We start from the raw sequence: 19,436 nt of genomic DNA on the forward strand, positions 1-19,436 counted from the left end.
CCCAAATATTATTAAAATTGTTTATCATCAGTCTTACCTTGTCTATAAGGACAGGAACCACATCTGTCTTGGTTACCACTATATCCCCAACACCTAGCACATAGTGGTTGCTCAATAAATATATGCTAATAAACACACTTGGCCAAAAATGCCTGCTCCAATTTTGTTTTCCCTCTCAATGGTGACACGTTGACAAACATTAGAGGCAAAGTGGAAATCAAAGCCATACCTTGCTTCTGCCAAAAATATTTTACAAAGCTTTCCTTGCCAGAAAACTCCATGTGGGCGTTTTCTCACAAAGCAATAAATAACAATTTACACCCAGACTGCACAGGCACATTTCATTTTACTGGCTAAATATAAACAGGTAACTACCGACTTCAAGGAGAATCACACTGTGTCTTTCCATCTTCCCTGCACTGGGCTCTGCCCCCTGGTCTTCCTGCCTCCTCCTTCCCCAGAAACAGCCCCCATGGGACCAGCCACCCAGAGTCCTGGGGCTGAAGGAGGAGTAGTTCCGTCAACTGTTAATAGGCTATTGCTTTATCACATCCTGCGGATAACATCATTCCTTAAGAGAAGGGTTATGTCTCAGAGGATCCCTCAGGGATGCCTGAAATTCCAAGTCCCCAGAAATGATGCAGAGCAGAAGATTTGCATTGCCCATGAGACACCACTGCTACACAGTGAAGGGAAAACTCCTGTTGCAGCTTCAGTGATACTCCTCCCCTGTCACCTCCCGAAAGCATCTCTTTTGTCTTTCCAATTTCAGCTTTGGAGATTTCCTCTTTAGTAAAGCTCCCCTTGGCCATTTAATATTAATAACAGATTCAGATAAGCAGGGATTACTCCAGGCGTGCAATGACACTTCAACAGTTGAAAATCTATTAACGTAATTATATAACATACTAAGGGCAGGAGAGAGTATCTACAAATATCTCAGTAGATGTGTGTGATCAGTTGCATTCCTCCCAGTTTTTCATCCTTACCCCATCCACCCTTTTTGCTACGTCCTTTGAGTTTCTTCCAACAGAAGCAGAGTAACATCCCCCAGTTTCACTGTTGTCGGGCTTGGCCATGGAACTTGCTTTAGCCAGTGCAAATTGGAACTAGGAGTGTCAGTGTGCCAGTTCCAAGCCTCGGCTTCATAGGATATCATTTGTGTCTACTCGCTCCCTCTTGCACTTCTGCCATCACACCCTGTCTTGACCACTGGTCCAAGGAAGATGAGAGACATTTGAAACAGTTCTGTATTCAACCTACAGCTTAGAGTCAAGCCAGATTAGCCAAACCTGCCCACACTACATAAGTACAAGTGAGAAAAATAATTATTGTATCAAACCTGAATGTAGGTGATAAGGTTTGCATCTGTGTCCCCACCCAAATATCATGCCGAATTGTAATCCCCAATGTTGAGGGTGGAGCCTGATGGGAGGTGACTGGATCATGGGAGTGGTGTCTAATGCTGTTTCCCATAGTGCTGTTCTCCTGATAGAGTTCTCAGGAGATCTGGTTGTTTACAACTGTGTAGCACCTCCCCCTCACTCTCCCCTCCTCCTGCTCTGGCCATGTGAAGTGACTTTCACCTTCCACCATGATTGTAAGTTCTCTGAGGCCTCCACAGAAGCCTAGCAGATCCTGCCATGCTTTCTGTACAGCCTGTGGAAACCATGAACCAATTAAACCTCTGTTCCTGATAAAATTAGCCAGTATTTTACAGTCATGTGAAAATGGACTAGTACAGAAGTGGTCATTACACAATAGTATGGTGGCAATAGTTGGCTGATGCAATGAAAACGCATTTGGTAAAATTCAACAGCTGCATCTGACTTAAAAACACTGTCACATAACTACTGGCAAACTGTGGTAAACTAACAGTAGGAAAATGCTTCCTTAATTTAAAAAAGAAAAATGTTTTTACGAGAAACCTGAAGGAAGCATTATACTGAAAGATAAAACAGAATTCGTCACATAAAAGTCAGGAACAAGACCAAGATGCCACTTTCAGGAACATATTTTTCAATAATAGGTCCTAGGCAATGAATAAAACAAGAAAATATAAGAGGTATAAATATTGGAAGAAAAGAGACAAAAATGTTCTGATTTACAGGCATAGGGTTGTCCATTGAAAAAATACAACTCGACCAAAAAAGCAGAGCCTGAACAAGCTAGGGTGCAGGTGGTTTAATTTGGAGGGGATCCGTGGAAGCAGGACTTTGGAAGGAGGGGGATGAGTTTGGGAAGAAAGAAAAGCCACGTAAATTTGCATCATGGTGTTGAGGTTGATCTTGTGGGAATGGGACTCCCTTCCACCAGGACCCTGACGCGCATGCGGAAATCTCCCAGACTGCCCGCCCAAAGGACAGGAGTTAGGAGCATTTCGCTTTCTGCTTCCCACCCCTGCTGGTCAAGGATTACTCTGGGGGGCCTTGACTCCCCGGAACATCCGGGTTGCTCTTGCCCATGGGATAAGGGGCTTCCAAGGTTCTGTCAAAAGTCAGCATGGATAAGCGTTTTACGAAATGTTCCTGAGGGGCTGCAACACAGCCTGGAGGAGTTTGCACAGGGCCTGGGAACAGGAATTAAGGCGATGAATGCATGCACAGGAGCCTAGGCCACAGGGATGCCCTGGGGAGCAGGGCTCAGGCAGCTGGAGAAACCGTGAAGAAAGACGATGTTTGGGAGAATGGAGCGGAGAGAAAGGCAAGCCCCCAGAAAAGAAGAAAGGTCACAAAGACTGCCTCTGTCATTGTCTTCTTCTGTACATTCTGGTCCTCCTGCCCTCCCGCCCCACCCCCACCCCCACCCCCATCCCCTGCTGAGTCTCAGGCATTTGGCCAAAATTCCCACCCTCTCCCCTTCTGGCTCCTACTCCACATCACATTCCAGCAAGAGCTCAGTCTGGTACAGAAATGCAATCCTCACTTTTAGACACAGGTACTGCAAAATCAGAGGCCTCCTCTAAAAACCTCAAAGTATGTTTTGATTTGTTGACAAAGATAATTGGAGTTCCCTCACAGCCAACATAAACTAACAGCAAGCCCTCCTGGAGAAAAATCCTTCCCTAATCCCTCAAGCCCAGTCTCCTGAGTTCTCATGCAGACTTCCCAGAGAAAGGTCTTGAGGGGAGAGTCCTGGGTCCCAGCCCCAGTTGCAAACGGCCCCTTGGCTTGGTGACCCAGAGATAGTTACTCACCCTCCCTTAGCCACCATTTCCCAGCTGTGAAGTGAGAATAAGAATAAAACAATGAAGGCCGGCCCCTTCCTGTCCCACAGGGTTTGTGCAAAAGGCCACAGTCCTGGAGTTTTAAAGCAAAGTGCTCCATGAATTGAAACCACAGTTTATTTCAATTTACCTTTTTCAATTCAAAAACATTGATTGGTGCCTACCTTATGTTAGGTTATATGCTAGGCATTGTGGGAGATTCTCACCCAACCAGGAGTCTCTCAGCTCCCCTCTTTTCACCTGAACAGTTCCCTGCACCCTCACTCAACCTCCACTCCCCTATCCTTGCTACTAGCTCTAACCTGCATACTTGACTCCATCTTACCCCACCCCCCACCAGGAACTCACCCTGCCTTTCTTTCCATCGGTGTCTCTCTCTGTACCAGCTCTTACCTTTTACCCCTCAATACTCTCATATTTCTCTCATTCTGGAGAAAAACTCAGCTTTATCATTGTCAAGTATCTCCCCAGCATTGTCAACCAAACCACACTTTTAGCTCTCAACTTGATGTGGATCAGGAGACTTTTTCCGTTAGGGGTCAGAGTAAATATTTGAGGCTTTGCAGGCCATATGTCCTCTGCCACAACTACTCAACTCTGTCATTGTAGTGTGAGGGACAGAACTAATAGCATAGATGTATATAAAAAGGGGAGTTTATTAAGGAGTATTGACTCACATGATCACAAGGTGTGAAGTCCCACAATAGGCCGTCTGCAAGCTGAGGAGCCAGGAAGCCGGTTCTAGTCCCAACACCTCAAAAGCAGGGAAGCCAACAGCGCAGCCTTCAGTTTGTGGTCCAAGGTCCAAGAGTCCCAAAGCCGAAGAACTGGGAGTCTTATGTTCGAGGGCAGGAAGCAACCAGCATGGGAGAAAGATGGAGGCCAGAAGACCCAGCCCGTCTAGTCCTTCCGCGTTCTTCTGTCCGCTTTTTACTCTGGTCACACTAGCAGCTGATTGGATGGTGCCCACCCAGATTGAGGGTGGGTCCACTGATTCAAATGTTATTCTCCTTTGGCAACACTCTTACAGACACACCCAGGAACAATACTTCGCATCCTTCAATCCAATCAAGTTCACCCTCAATAGTGCAAACGCAGCCATTGACAACTCGTAAACACATAAACGTGTCTGTGTTCCAATAAAGCTTTACAAACACAGGCGAGATTTGGCCCACAGGCTGTAGTTTGAGGACCTCTGATCTAGGAAGTGCCTCTGAAACATGAATGTACACACAAATCACCTGGGGATCTTGTTAAAACACAGTCTCTGATTCAATAGGTCTGGAGTAGCACTTATAATCTGCATTTCTAACAAGCTCCAGGTGATGCTTGTGCCAGTGGTTCGAGGAGCAAGAAATCTTGATGACTTCTATGATAGGCACATCTAACTCAGCTGCCAACCCACACCTCTTCTCCCCTGCTGTCTTCAATATAGAGGTGTAAAAGCCAAATAAGGGCTTTCTCGTCTTCCCTTGCAGCCAGGTGGTAAAGAGACCAGGTAAACTCGTTCTCATCAATATAATGAAAGCAAAATAATAAGGGTCTCTCAAGAGGTTCACCATTGTACCCTTCTCCCCTTTCTGACGTCTCAATAATTTTGGAATAAAGCGAAAGGAGTGGAATTTGAGGGTCTACATTTCACCCTTATTATTATAAAGGCTAAATTGACAGAGAGCACGGTTTATTATGAAATAGGCCATTCAATGAATCACAAGAGAAGGCAGATTTACCCATTGCAGGTTGACTGGGACAGGTCTCCCCATCTGGGTAGAGAGATGGGTAAGACTGACAGCTCAAAAGAGCAGAGGAGAACTGGTAGCTGCAAGCAGCCTCTCTTCTAGAGGAAAGCTCAAGTTGCTGAGCTTGGCAGGCTCAGTTCATTCTTCCCAAATTTATTAGCCAGCTACATCATTCCACTTCCCCTAAGACAGAGTAAATAAAGGAGGAGAGCAAAACTGGAGGTGAAGCACAAGGAAGGGAGCCATCATAAGTGGCACAGCCATATCACCACCCCACGAAGATCTCTAGCTTTTAGTTTCTTAACATATTGGACTTAAATTATCAGATTTCTGGTCAAGAGGAGGTTTGCAGTCTGATAAAGAAGTCTCACACTCACGTTCATGAGATTGCAACACTACATTTTTGCCTTTTGTATTTTCCTGGGAACAGAAGTGAGCAATTTTCATTTTCCCCAACAAAGGTCTGAAAGGTGTCAGAAGAGTATATTAATTAAGCCTCAAGGTTATTCTGAACCCAAGACCCAAAATTCATTCATCTATATTATTTATTTCCCAAATTATATCCAGCATGCTGTCCATGTAACTAATCAGAGGATGTGAATGAATGATATCAAATATTTAATGAGCATCTACTTTGTCCCAGGTATTGTTCTGAATGCTAAAGATGCAACAGTGAACCAAAAATGTGAACATTTCTGCTCTCATGCAGTTCATATTCCAATGGGGACAGATAGACAAGAAACAATCATAACAAATAAGTCATAGTTTTGAAGGTGATAAGCATCATGGAAAAGAGAAAAAGTAGAGCAGGAAGGTGGGATAAAGCACTGGGAGGAAGAGAGCATGCTGCACTTATAAGGGGGGGTGAGGATAGATCTCTTCAGAAAGGGTACCTTAAGCAATGACTTGGGGTGAAGAATTATCAACGTAGATAATTACAGAAATGTATCCCACACACAGGCACAATCATTGCAAAATCCCTGAGGTACAGGTGGACTTGGTCTGTTCAATGAAGAATAGATTGGCCAGAGTTGAGTGAACAAAAGGGTAGGGAGACCAGGTAGGTAATGCAGGGCCAGATAAAAAGGGGACTGAACAGGGCACTCTTGCCTTGCTATAAAGAAATACCTGAGACTGAGTAATTTATAGGAAAGAGGTTTAATTGGCTCACAGCTCTGTAGGCTCTACAGGAAGCATAGCACCAGCATCTGCTTTTAGGGAGGCCTCAGGAAGCTTTTACTCATGGCAGAAGGTGAAGTGGGAGCAGGCACATCACGTGGCCAGAGTGGAAGCAAGGGGTTAGGGAGATGCCACACACTTTTAAATGCTCCGATCTCATAAGAACTCACTCACTATTGCAAAGACGGTATCAAGCCATGAAAGATCTGACCACATGACCCAAACACCTCCCACCAGGGCCCACCTCCAGCATTGGGGATTACAATTCAACATGAGATTTGGGCAGGGACAAATATCCAAACTACATCATGGACATTCTAGAGGAATGGCTTTATGACGTGTGCTTTTATAGGATCACTCTGGCTGCTGTGTCAAGAACAGAAAACAGGAGAGAAAGGGTGGAAACAAGAACCCCAAGGAAGAGATTCTTGCAAGTGAGAGGAGATAGTGGCACTGACCAGGTGACAGCAGTGCAGCAGGTGAGAAGGGGTTGAAGACTAGATAAATTTCCAAGGTAACACTAACAGGATGTCTTGGACAATTGGATACAAAAAAGAACAAGGGTCAAGAATTTCATGGTCATTCTTGCATTGAGATTAAATGATAATAAGACACTTGATCTTGGGGACATCAGGAATGTGAGAGTGAATAGCTTGGCTTATTCTTTCCACAGAAAAACCAATAATTTAAGTGGCAAAATGATTTTTTGAAAACATCACTTATAGTCTCTGGAATTGTCCTAAAGGCATACACAAGACGGAGAAATATTCATTCAAGAAAATCTACTAAATTTCAGCAAGGATGGCAAGAATCTGTGGTATTTTAGTCATGAAGACAGAGGCTTCCTTTTCCCCCAGTTTCCAGCCTAGGGCTATAGTTTCACCCTTGAGAGGGGCAAGGCTCCAGTGTTTCTCATGCCCTTCCAGCCCCATATTACAGAACGTCTATTCTGAGTAGGTATGAATAGAAGGTCTGAGGACCCCTTTCCCTACTGAACCCCTGTTGTATGGTGGAAGCCCTAGCCTAGATGTTGCAGGCTGAGCATACTGAGGCTCCAGTCATCTTGGCCCCAGTTCATTCATCAAGTAGAGATTTCACGCTTGTAGAGAAAGACTGAGAGGAGGTTACCACTCCTTCCATTACTTGCTTGCAGAAGGGAGAAACAGTCCACTGTTCCCACTCCAGGTCCTGTGCAGTGATGCAGATGTTCTTCCCAGGGAAAGTGATAGATCATAAGGATGAAGAACTCTCCAACACTGTCTGAGGAGACTGATGCTTTTTGGAACTGAATGTGGAAAATTCCATGCCTAAGGGTGTTATAGAAAATAAGGAGTTGTTGGTGAAGGGTAATCGAGAGGTGCTGGTATCTCCATGGTTATGGTAGCAAGAGTATCAGAAAAATGGCAGAGTGTCCAGAAGTTTAACAGAAAAAAAAGCAGCATGAAAGGTAGCCAAAAAGAACCCTCTTTGGATCATAGCAATCCCTGAGGATCAAGAAGATTGTGCACATGCATTAGTCTGCATGCTCAGGAGCAATCAAACTGGAGATGGGTCAGACTTGTAAGCACTCCCCAAGCAACACACAGATTCATCAACAAAGAACATAGGCCTCACAGACACAAGGAGTTTAAGTGTAACCTCTGATAAAACACTGGCTAAACAATAAGCTACTATGACCCAGGGGACCTCTTAGGAAACTGGGCTTAAAAATAAAACCACACACATCCCTGGAAGTCTGGAAAAATGCATGTAAGCCCAGGACTATGCCCTTTCAGGAGTGATTGGAAAAGGAACCTCTAAGCTAGTACCTGGCTGAATGTGGGGCCAAAACAAACTCCCTGGACTGCGATAGCAACCTCTAAGCTCCCACACACAGCCCCCCAAAAAGAGAGGAGATAAGAATCTATCAGGCTAAAGTAATGTAAGTACAAAATCTGATCAGTAGGTATCATATGTGGATTCAAGGGTGATTCCTAGGTAGCCAGACTAAAAAATAAAAACATGAAAAACAAATCAGAACAGAAACATCAGAGGCTGCACAAAGCAAGGAAAATAGAATTAACAAAGTTAGCTCAGCAAAGTTACCAAACAAATATATTGCCAAGCAAAAAACAGTAACATCAACCCCACAGCAAGGAGGAAAGGAAATCAGTATCCAGAGCTGCTACAACGTATTTTCTAAAATGTTCATTTTTCAACAAAAAATTATGAGCTATGCCAAGAAACAGAAAAGCATGACCTTGACCTTATACCTCGGGAAGAAAGCAGCAAAAAATAGAAATTACCTTTTAAAAAACCCAGTCTTTGTGTTTTAGCAAAGACTTCAAAGTAGCTATTATAAATATATTCAAACAACTAAAGAAGGCTATATTTAAAGAACTAAGGAAGTTATGATTGAAAAAAATCTCATTAAATAGAAAATATCAATTAAAATCAGAAATTTTTAAAGAACCAAATAGAAATTATAGAGGTGAAAATGATCAAAATCAAAAATTCACTAGAGGGGCTCAACAGTAGACTGGAGCTGACAAAATAATCAGTGAACTTAAAGGTATATCAATAGACACTGTGTAATCTGGAGAAGAGAGAAAAAAGAATGAAGAAAAGTAAACAGAGACTCGGAAAAATGTAGTACACCATTAAGTGCACCCACATATGTGTAACAGGAGTAATGGGGGTACCAGAAGAAGAGTAAAGAGAAAAGAGAAGAAAAAAATGTTCAAAGAAATAATGGCTAAATACTTCCCAAATTTGGTGAAAGACATTAATCTACACATCCGAAAAGAACTACATGTAGGATAAACAGAGAGATACATACTCAGATACATCATAGTCAAAATGTTGAAAACCAAACACAAAAGAAAAACTCAAAAACACTAAAAGAAAAACAACTCATCACATACAAAGACGTTTCAATAAGATTAACAGCTTATTTCTCATTAGAAACAATGAAGGCAAGAAGGCAGTAGGATGGCATATTCAAAGTCCTGGAAGTAAAAAAGAAAACACAAAACCAAAAAACTTAACCTGTCAACTAAAAATTTTACATCTAGCAAAAATATCTTTTAAAAACAAAGGTAAAAGAAAGACATTCTCAGATGAACAAAAGCTGAAAGAGTTCCTGGATAGCAGACCTGCATTATAAGAAACAATAAATTCTTTAGGCTAAGGCTAGTGACACTAGACAGTAATTCAAATCCATATGAAAAACAAATTTCTAACAAAGGCGATTATATAGGTAATTATTAAAAGGCTGTATAACAACATATTTCTTCTTCTATCTTTAACTGATATAAAAGTGATCTCATAAAATAATATGTATATAATTATATTGTTGGGCCTGTAATATATAGAAATGTAGTGCATTTGATGATAACAGCACAAAGGGGGCAGGAGGGACTAAAGATGGAGTAAAGAAATTAAACCAAATGGTAACTGGGGTTCATAGGAAGAAATGTTTTAAAAATGGAAAATTAAAAAGTTAATATGATAAATTCTATGTTCATATATTTGTTTTTCTCTCTAAGCTTATGTAAAAGACACACATTAATTTTATTTATTTATTTTTTATTTAACTTTTAAGTTCAAGGGTACGTGTGCAGGTTGGTTTGTTATATAGTTAAACTCATGTCACAGGGGTTTGTTGTACAGATTATTTCATCACTCAGGTGTTAAGCCTAGTACTCATTAGTAATCTTTCCTTAACCTGTCCTCCCCAACCCTCCACCCTCAGATAGGTCCCAGTGTCTGTTGTTTCCCTCTGTGTGTCCATGTGTTCTCACCATTTAGCTCCCACTTATAAGTGAGAACATGCAGTATTTGGTTTTCTGTTCCTACATGACTTTGCTAAGGATAATGGCCTCCAGCTCCATCCATGATCCTGCAAAGGGCATAATCTAATTTTTTTAAATGACTTTACAGTATTCCATGCTAGGTATGTAGCACATATAGTCTACCATTGATGGGCATTTAGGCTGATTTCTTGTCTTTATTATTGTAAATAGTGCTGCAATAAGCATATATGTGCATGAAGACACATTTATACAAATTATTAATTATAGTAATATATTTCTGGTTTTATAACATATATAGATATATACAATAATAATAACATTAAAAGAAGAAAAGAAATGGAACTATACAGGAGTAAAATTTCTGTATTTCATTGGTTATGTTACTAAAATTGAAAATCAATTTCATAAGTTAATCTGTATATTGTAAGACCTAGAGTAAGCACCATGATAATAATTTTTAAATATAATTAATCATTGATGACATTAAAATGTCAGTCTTAAAAAAAATACCCTGAATATAAAAGAAATAAAGGAGGAACAGAGGAATAAAAATAAACATATAGAAAACAAAAGCAAAATTGCATATGTAAATGTAGGTACATTAATAATAACATTAAGTGTGAGTAAATTAAACTATCAAGTCAAAAGGAAGAGACTGTGGGAGGGAAAAATTAGTATCAACCATTTGCCATCTACAAAAGACATACTTAACATTCAAAGACACAAATAGGTTGAAAGTAAAAGGACAGAAAAAGATATGTGTGATGCAAACTGCAGCCATAGGATAGCTAGAGTAGTTATATTATTGTCAGACAAAATAGACTTTAAAACAGAAATTGCTACTAGAGACAAAAAAAAAAAGAAAGCCTGCAATGATAAAAGCATCAAACCATCAGGAAGATAAAACAATTAAAAACATATATGTACCTAACAATAAAGTACAAAAATACATGAAGCAGCAGCTGACAGAAATAAAGGGAGAAATAGACAGTTCAATAATTACAGTTAAAAACTTTAACATACGACTTTCAAAAATGGACAGGCCAACCAAAAGAAGATAAACAAGGAAAAAGAAGACATACATGACACTATAAATCAACTAGACCTAGCAGACAGCTATAAAATGCTACATCTAACAGTGGCAGAATACACATTTTTCTCAAATGCACATGAGACATTCTCTGGGATAGACTATATCCTATGTTATAAAAAAATTTTCAATAAAGTTAAAAAGATTGAAATCCACACAAAATATGTTTTTTAACTATAATGAAGTAATATTAGAAATCCACAACAGAAGAACACTTGGGAAATTTGCAAATGTGGAAATTAAACAGCATACTCCTAAACAATGGGTCAAAAAAGAAATCACAAAGAAAATCAGAAAATACTTCAAGATGAACAAAAATGAAACTATGACATACCAAAACTTATAAGATGCAGGTAAAGTAGTGGTCACAGAAAATTTTGTAGCAGTAAATACCACTACTAAAACTCATCTCAAATCAATATCCTAGTCTTTTATTATAAGAAACATTAAATTAAGAGAAAATAACACCCAAAGCAAGAAGAAGGAAAAAAATAATGAAGTTTATAGTGAAAATAAGTGGGACAGATTACAGAAAAACAGAGAAAATCAAAGCAACAAAAAGGTGGTTTCTTGAAAGAGAACAAAATTGACAAATCATTAGCTAGATTGACCAAAAAAAAAAAAAAAGAAACTCAAATTACAAAAATCAGACTGAAAGAGGAGACATCATAACTGACCTCACAGAAATGAAAAAGATTACAAGGGACAATTAGAAACAGCTTTTTATATCCAAAAATTCCACAAACTTGATGAAATGGATATTTTCTAGAAAGTCACAGCATGCTAAAAACCAACTTAAGAAATTAACAATCTGATAATTCAGAAGATTAAGTTAGTAATTTAAAACATCCCACAAAGTAAATCTCAAAACAGATGACTCAATGGTGAATTCTACCAAATACTTAGGAAAGAATTAATATAAAAATTGGAAAGGATACAAGGTTGGAGAGGATCAGTTGAGGTCAGGAGTTCAAGACCAGCCTGGACAACATAGCAAGACCCTGCCTCTACGAAAATTATTTTTTTATAATTAGCCAGGCATAGTATTGCATGCCTGTAATCCTAGCTATTTGGGTGGCTGAGGCAGGAGAATCGCTTGAACCCAGGCGTTTGAGGATACAGTGATCTATGATCACATCACTGCACTCCAGCCTGAGTGACAGAGCAAGACTCATCTCTATAAAATAATAAAATAAATTTTAAAACTAAAAACTGAAGAAGATGAAATATTTTCAAATTCATCCTATGAGGCCAGTTTACTCCGATATGAAAATCATCACAAGAAAACTACAGACCAATATTTCTTATGAAAATTGATGCAAAAATCCTTAACAAAATGCAAACAAATCACATCCAGCAACATATAAAAAGAATTATAAGCCATAGTTGAGTGAAATGTATCTCAAGAAGGCAAGGTTGGCTTAACATCTGAAAATCAATTAATGCAACATTGTATTAATAGGATGAAGAACAAAACCACATGATTATATTTATAGACAGAGACAAAGCATTGAGAAAGCTCAACACTTTTCATAATAAAAAGAAAACACCAACAAACTAGAAATAGAAGGAAACTTCCTCAACCTACTAAGCGGCATCTACAAGAAACCCATAGCTAACATCATATTTAAAGATGAAAGACTGAATGCTTTCTCCCTAAGAGAAGATCAGGAACAGAATAAGAACACATCTGCCTTCATAACTTCTGTTCAACATTGTTGTATAAATTATAGCCAGGACAATTAGGCAAGAAAAAGAAATAAAGACATCTAGATTGGACAGGGAAAGATAAAACTATATAGATGGTCTTGTATATTGAAAATGCTAAGTAACACACAGACACACACACACACACACACACACCCCATTAATTACAACTAATAAATAAGTTCAGCAAAGTGAAAAAATACAAGACCAATATACAAAAATCAATGATATGGGCTTCTAATTTCTGGTCTGGCATGTAAGACACTTGGAAGTAATCACGCCCCCCTAACAAAAAGTTAAAAACAAACTAAAAATATCAACAACTTTTCTTAGACTTCTGTAACAGAAGTGAGGTCACGGAGCAAATTGCTTCTCCCCAGATTGAAAAGACAAACAGGGGAAAAGAATCACAACTTACCAGAGCAGGAAACCGCAAGCGAAAACCACCGAAGGAACCAGTGCCAAGATAAAAATGCCTGAACTAGAGTTGAAGATTCCTGTTCTTAATGTGGACAAGTCTGAGAGTTTAAATTCCAGGGGGCACACAGCAGTGGGGTAGAGGGCACACTTTTGTGACCAATAGCTTGACCTGATTTTCAAAGTGAATGTTAGAGAAAATTTCTCTCTCACTTTGAGCAAGATGAGGGAAAAAGGTACCATTTTTAAATATGCCAAAACATTCTCTTTTTAGATACATTCTCAGGAGAAACTATTAACCAGAGTCTAATCTTTTGGGGTTTGATTAGAGCCTAACTGACTTACAGGAAGAGAAAACCCAACTCCAGCAACTCTAACCTTCAATATGGAAGATGGAAAATGCCCAGCTCAAGCCTACTCTAGCAATTCTGTGCCATTTAAAAGGGAGAGAGATGAACTGAGAGGCACTTAAGTCCAGAGGCACAGGGAATAAAGATTGAGACCTATCATAGGACTATAGAATGCTTCCCTTCTCCACAACTTACCATATTAATAAAGGCCTATATACAGCAGTTCACTATGTACACTACACCATGTCTAGCTGTCAAGAGACAATTACAAGGCATATTAAAGACAAAAAACACAGTATGAAGAGACAGAACCCCACTCGGGTATGGCAAGGATGTTGAAATGATCAGATTGAGAATCTAAAACAACTACAATTAATATCCTAAGGGCTCTAATGAATAAAGTAGACAGCATACAAGAACAGATGGGCAACGTGAATAGACTGATGGAAATTCTAAGAAAAAGCAATAAGAAATGCTAGATACCAAAAACACTCTTACAGATATAAAGAGTGCCTTTGATGGGCTTATTAGCAGACAGGATACAGATGAGGAAAGAATCTCTGAGCCTGAGAATAGCACAATAAAAATCTCCCAAACCGAAAAGCTCATAGAAAAAATACTGAAAAAAAATAGAATGGACCTATGTGACAACTACAAAAGGTGTAAATACACATGGTGGGAATATAGGAAGGGGAAGACAGGAGCAGAAGAAATATTTAAAACAATAATAATTGATAACTTTCCCCCAAGTTAAAGTCATATAACAGACCACAGATCCAGAAAACTCAAAAGAATATCAATCAGGATAAATGCCAAAAAAAAAAAAAAAAATACACCTGGGCATATCATGTTCAAACTATAGATAATCAAAGATAAATTCTAAAAGAAGCCAAAGCAGGTCAGGGGGAAATCACCTTTATTAACTTGTTGTTGACAGAAAGAACCAAGAATTCTGTACCTGGTGAAATTATCTTTCCAAAGTGAAAGAGAAATAAAGGCTTTATCCAGGCCAGGCGCAGTGGCTTACACCTGTAATCCCAGCACTTTGGGAGGCCAAGGCGGACAGATCACTTGAGGGCTGGACAGGAGATCGAGACACACCTGAACAACACGGCAAAACCCCCTCTTTACTAAAAACACAAAAATTAGCCAGGCATGGGGATGCAGACCTGTAATCCCAGCTACTCAAGTGGCTGAGGCATGAGAATCACTTGAACCTGGAGGCAGAGGTTGCAGTGAGCCGAGATTATGCCACTGCACTCCAGCCTGGGTGACACAGCAAGACTTTGTCTCAAAAAAAAAAAAAAAAGATTCATGACTTTATGAGGAAGATGCAAAACCTGGAAAAAAAGAAAAAAACCTTTTTTAACTTTAAACAAATTTTTATTACACAAAGGTTGTCACATAATTGGATATTTCTCTACTTTGAACATAATTATTCTCACTCTCCACAGAAAGGCTGCTTAACTTCTCATCTGGTGGTGGCAAGCAATAAAATCCTGATTTTAACAGAATAGTAGTAAAAATGCCTCAGTGATTTAAGTTGAAAGCAATACATTGGTACATGGCTCTTGTACCCAGTATCAGGAATGTACAAAAGTCCCTTTATTCAAAAATAAAAAATAAATTAACTGTAGGCATGGACAATGGCAGCAATAAACCATTATGTACTTTGTCAATTGAAATAAGTAACTGATGGTTATAGTGATTTCTTAAACATCAGCTAGCCTTTTCTTCATTTTCTCCAACAGATTTCTCTGAAGTTATTGGTGAGGAAAACTGTCTGGGGCTTCCTGTCACAGTTCATTAATAAAGGTAAAGCACTATTCTAGGAGTTAGAACATGCCACCTCCCATACCAGCTCCCATTCCACCCACTGCACCCATTCCAGGGTCATTCTCTTCTTTAGGAATTTCTGTGACTACAACTTCTGCTGTAGTTAACAGAGAGGCCACACCAGCAGCATCCAATAGAGCAGTTCTCACAACCTTTGTTGGGTCAGTAATTCCCTTTTCCACCATATTCACAAAATCTCCAACCATAGCATCACAACCAACTTCTGAGGAACTTTGCGTAATTTTCTCAACTATCAAAAATCCTCAATCTGTTCTTAGCAATGGTCACTGGTGAAATTTCGAGTTTTCTTTTAATAATTTCTATATCAATTTTTTGATCTTCATTAGCTGGAGGCAATGAGTCCAAGGCTGGAATGCACCAAAGCAGGGCATGACCGCCTCCCAAAACAATGCCTTCTTCAACAGCAGCTCTTGTAGCACTCAGGGCATCTGTAACTCTGTCTTTCTTTTCATTTACTTCAGCATCACTTGTCCCACCAACCTGCAGCACAGCTACTCCCTCTGAAAGTTTTGCCAGCCATTCATTAAGTTTTTCCTTTCATATTCACTAGTGGTGACATCTAACTGCTTAGTAATTTCTTGAATATGTTTTTCAATTTGAGCCATGTCACCTTTTCCTTTTAAGAGCATGGCATCATCTGTGTCACAATGACCTCTTCAACTTTTCCTAAGTCATGAGGCCGAATGTCTTCAAGATTTAGGGTCAACACCTCTTCAAACACTACACCAGTAGCAATAGCCATATCTTTAAGCTGGTTCTTTCTATTGCCACCAAACCTGGAGCCTTGACTGCCACAACCTGAAGACCAACATTTAGCCTATTCAAGACGAGTGTGCTTAGACCTTCTCCATCAACATCTTCAGCGATTATGACCAAAGGCTTACAGTGAGCACTGGCAATTTCAAGAGCAAGTACAAAGTCGGGCGCAGTGGCTCACGCCTGTAATCCCAGCACTTTGGGAGGCCAAGGCGGGTGTATCACAAGGTCAAGAGATCGAGACCATCCTGGTCAACATGGTGAAACCCTGTCTCTACTGAAAATACAAAAAATTAGCTGGGCATGGTGGCGCGTGCCTGTAATCGCAGCTAGTCAGGAGGCTGAGGCAGGAGAGTTGCCTGAACCCAGGAGGCGGAGGTTGCGGTGAGCCGAGATCGTGCCATTGCACTCCAGCCTGGGTAACAAGAGTGAAACTCCGTCTCAAAAGAAAAAAAAAAGAGCAAGTACAATGGACTGGACACTAGAAATTTTCTTTTCACTCAACAGAACATAGGCATCCTGGAATTCACATTTCTGAACTTTTGATGTATTAACAAAGTATGGAGAAATATAGCCTCGATCAAACTTCATGCCTTCAATAATTTCTAATTCATCACTCAATGTTTTTCCATCCTTTACTATGATGACACCCTTTCTTCCAAGCTTTTTCATCACATCAGAGATGATATTCCCAATTTCTTTGTCTCCATTTGCAGAAATTGTAGCAACCTGCACAATTTCTTCAGGGGCAGTCACAGTTTTAGACTCCTTTTTAAGTTCAGCAATTACGGCATCAACAGCTAACATCACACCTCTCCTGATTTCCACTGGATTAGCACCTATGCTAATCTTCTCAAAGCCTTCCTTGGCATTAGAGCGTGCCAGTATAGTAGCAGTGGTAGTGCCATCCCCAGCCTCTTCATTTGTGTTATTGGCAGCATCTTGAACAAGTTTAGCTCCAATATTTTAATATTTAACCTTTATGTCAATTGACTTTGCAACAGTCACACCATCTTTTGTTACTTTGGCACTTCCCCAGCTCTGCTCAATCATCACTGTTCTTCCCTTTGGCCCCATGGCAATGGCTATGGCATTGGCTAAAAGGTCTACACCTTGAAGCATTAAGGTTCAGGCATCTGCACCAAAATTTACATATTTGGCATAAGCCCGAGTGAGATGAGGAGCCAGTACCCCGGACACTGGTCTCATCTGGCGAAAGACTATGTGTAACCAAAGCATTTCTGTGGGGCAGTGGCAGGGTGTGCATGGCGAGGCAGGTCATCAGCGGCAAATGAGGGCAAAGAAAAACTTTTTTAAGACTTTATCCAGCAACTTAAAAATTGAGGGGCTGTATTGTTAGTAGATCTGCCTTACAAGAAATGTTTAAAGAAGTTCTTTAAAGAGAAGGACAATAATATAAGTCAGAAATTTGAACCTACATAAAGGAAGAACATTAGAGAAAAATAAGTAAAAGCAAAACTAAAAATTTTATTGTTCTTAGTCTTAATTGATCTAACAGATAACAGTTTGCTCAACATAATAATAGTAATGATGGATTTGATTATGTATAAGTGAAATAAATGACAGCAATGACACAAGGAATGGGAGGAAGGAATTGGGATTATTTTGTTATAAAGTATTTTCACTTCTCATAAAGTGGTATTGTGATATTTGAAAGAGAATTGGATTAGTTGTAAATGTATATGGAAAATTCTAGGATAACAACTAAAAACAGTAAAAGAAGAAATAAGTAAAAAAAAAAAAAGTATAACATATTCTTTTTTGCCCTCCAGGTTACTGGGGTACAAGTGGTGTTGGTTACATGAGTAAGTTCTTTAGTAGTGATTTGTGAGATTTCAGTGCACCCATCACCCAAGCAGTATACCCTGCACCCTATTTGTAGCCTTTTATTCCTCACTTCTCTCCCACTCTTCCCCCCAAGTCCCCAAAATCAATTGTCTGATATTCTTTTAAAAAGAAAGAAAACAGAATTATAAAATGTTCAATTAAAACCACAAAAAGAAGGAAAAGAGTGGAAGACAAATACAGGAACAAAGAACAACGACAATAAATGGAAAACAGTAACACATATGGCAGATATTAATCCAATCGTATCAATAATAACTCCAAACATTAATGGTCTGAATACATCAATTAAAAGACAGACGTTATCAGATTGAAAAAAACAAGACCCAACTATATACTATGTACAAGAAATTCTTTTTAAATACCAAGACACATATAGATTAAAACTAAAGGGATGGAGAAACATATACCTTGCTAACACCAATCAAAAGAAGGTGAGAGTAGCTGAATTAATTTCAGACAGAGCAGACTCCAAAGCAAGGAAAGTTATCAGAGATGAAGAAGAGACACTACAAAATGATAAAGAAGTCAATTGTCTAAGCAATTATAACAATCCTTAATGTAACTGCACCTAGCAAAAGAGCATCAAAATATGTAAGGCAAAAACTGATACAACTGAAAGGAGAAATAAATAAATTAACATTTTTTCTTTTTTGAGACAGAGTTTCGCTCTTGTTGCCCAGGCTGGAGTGCAATGGCGTGACTGGCTCACAGCAACCTCCACCCCTGAGGTTCAATCGATTCTCCTCCCTCAGCCTCCCAAGTAGCTGGGAGTACAGGCATGCACCACCACACCTGGCTAATGTTGAATTTTTAGTAGAGATAGGGTTTCTCCATGTCGGTCAGGCTGGTCTCGAACTCCTGACCTCAGTTGATTCACTCGCCTCAGCCTCCCAAAGTGCTGGGATTACAGGCATGAGCCACCATGCCCAGCTGATAAATTTACTTTTATAGTTGAAGACTTCAATACCTCTCTAGCAGAAATGGACATGCCCAGCAGGCAAAAAAATCAGTAAGGACATTGTTTAATTCACACCACCACCAATCAATTAGACATAATGTATATCTATAGACCACTTCAGAAAACAACAGCAAAACACTAATTCTTCTCAAATTCATATGGAACATTCACCAAGATAGACCACATTCTGGGCCACAAAACACCCCTTAACAAATTTAAGAGAATAAAAATCAGACCATGTCTGCTTTAATTCCACACCAAATGGAATTAAAGTAGAAATCAGTAAAAGAAAGATAGCTAGGAAATCTCAAAACAATTAAAGATTAAACAACACACTTCCAAATAACACATAGATCAAAAAAGAAGTCTCGAGAGAAATAACAATACTTTGAACAAAATGAAAATGAAAATACCACTTATGAAAATTTGTAAGATGTGGTATTTGTAAGATGTGGTCAAAGAAGTGCTTAGAGGGTAATTTATAGCATTTAATA

The 19,436-nt window shown here is 39.4% G+C and overlaps 1 pseudogene; it reads right to left on the reverse strand.

The window, feature by feature from the left end:
• Window positions 1–15,295: 15,295 nt before the first annotated feature.
• On the reverse strand, window positions 15,296–17,354 carry LOC105719118 (60 kDa heat shock protein, mitochondrial-like; annotated as a pseudogene).
• Window positions 17,355–19,436: the final 2,082 nt, after the last annotated feature.

The sequence above is a fragment of the Aotus nancymaae genome, unplaced genomic scaffold (assembly GCF_030222135.1).
Source record: "Aotus nancymaae isolate 86718 unplaced genomic scaffold, 86718_ANA_hifiasm-v0.15.2.pri h1tg000029l, whole genome shotgun sequence".
In the NCBI taxonomy this organism is placed as follows: domain Eukaryota; kingdom Metazoa; phylum Chordata; class Mammalia; order Primates; family Aotidae; genus Aotus; species Aotus nancymaae.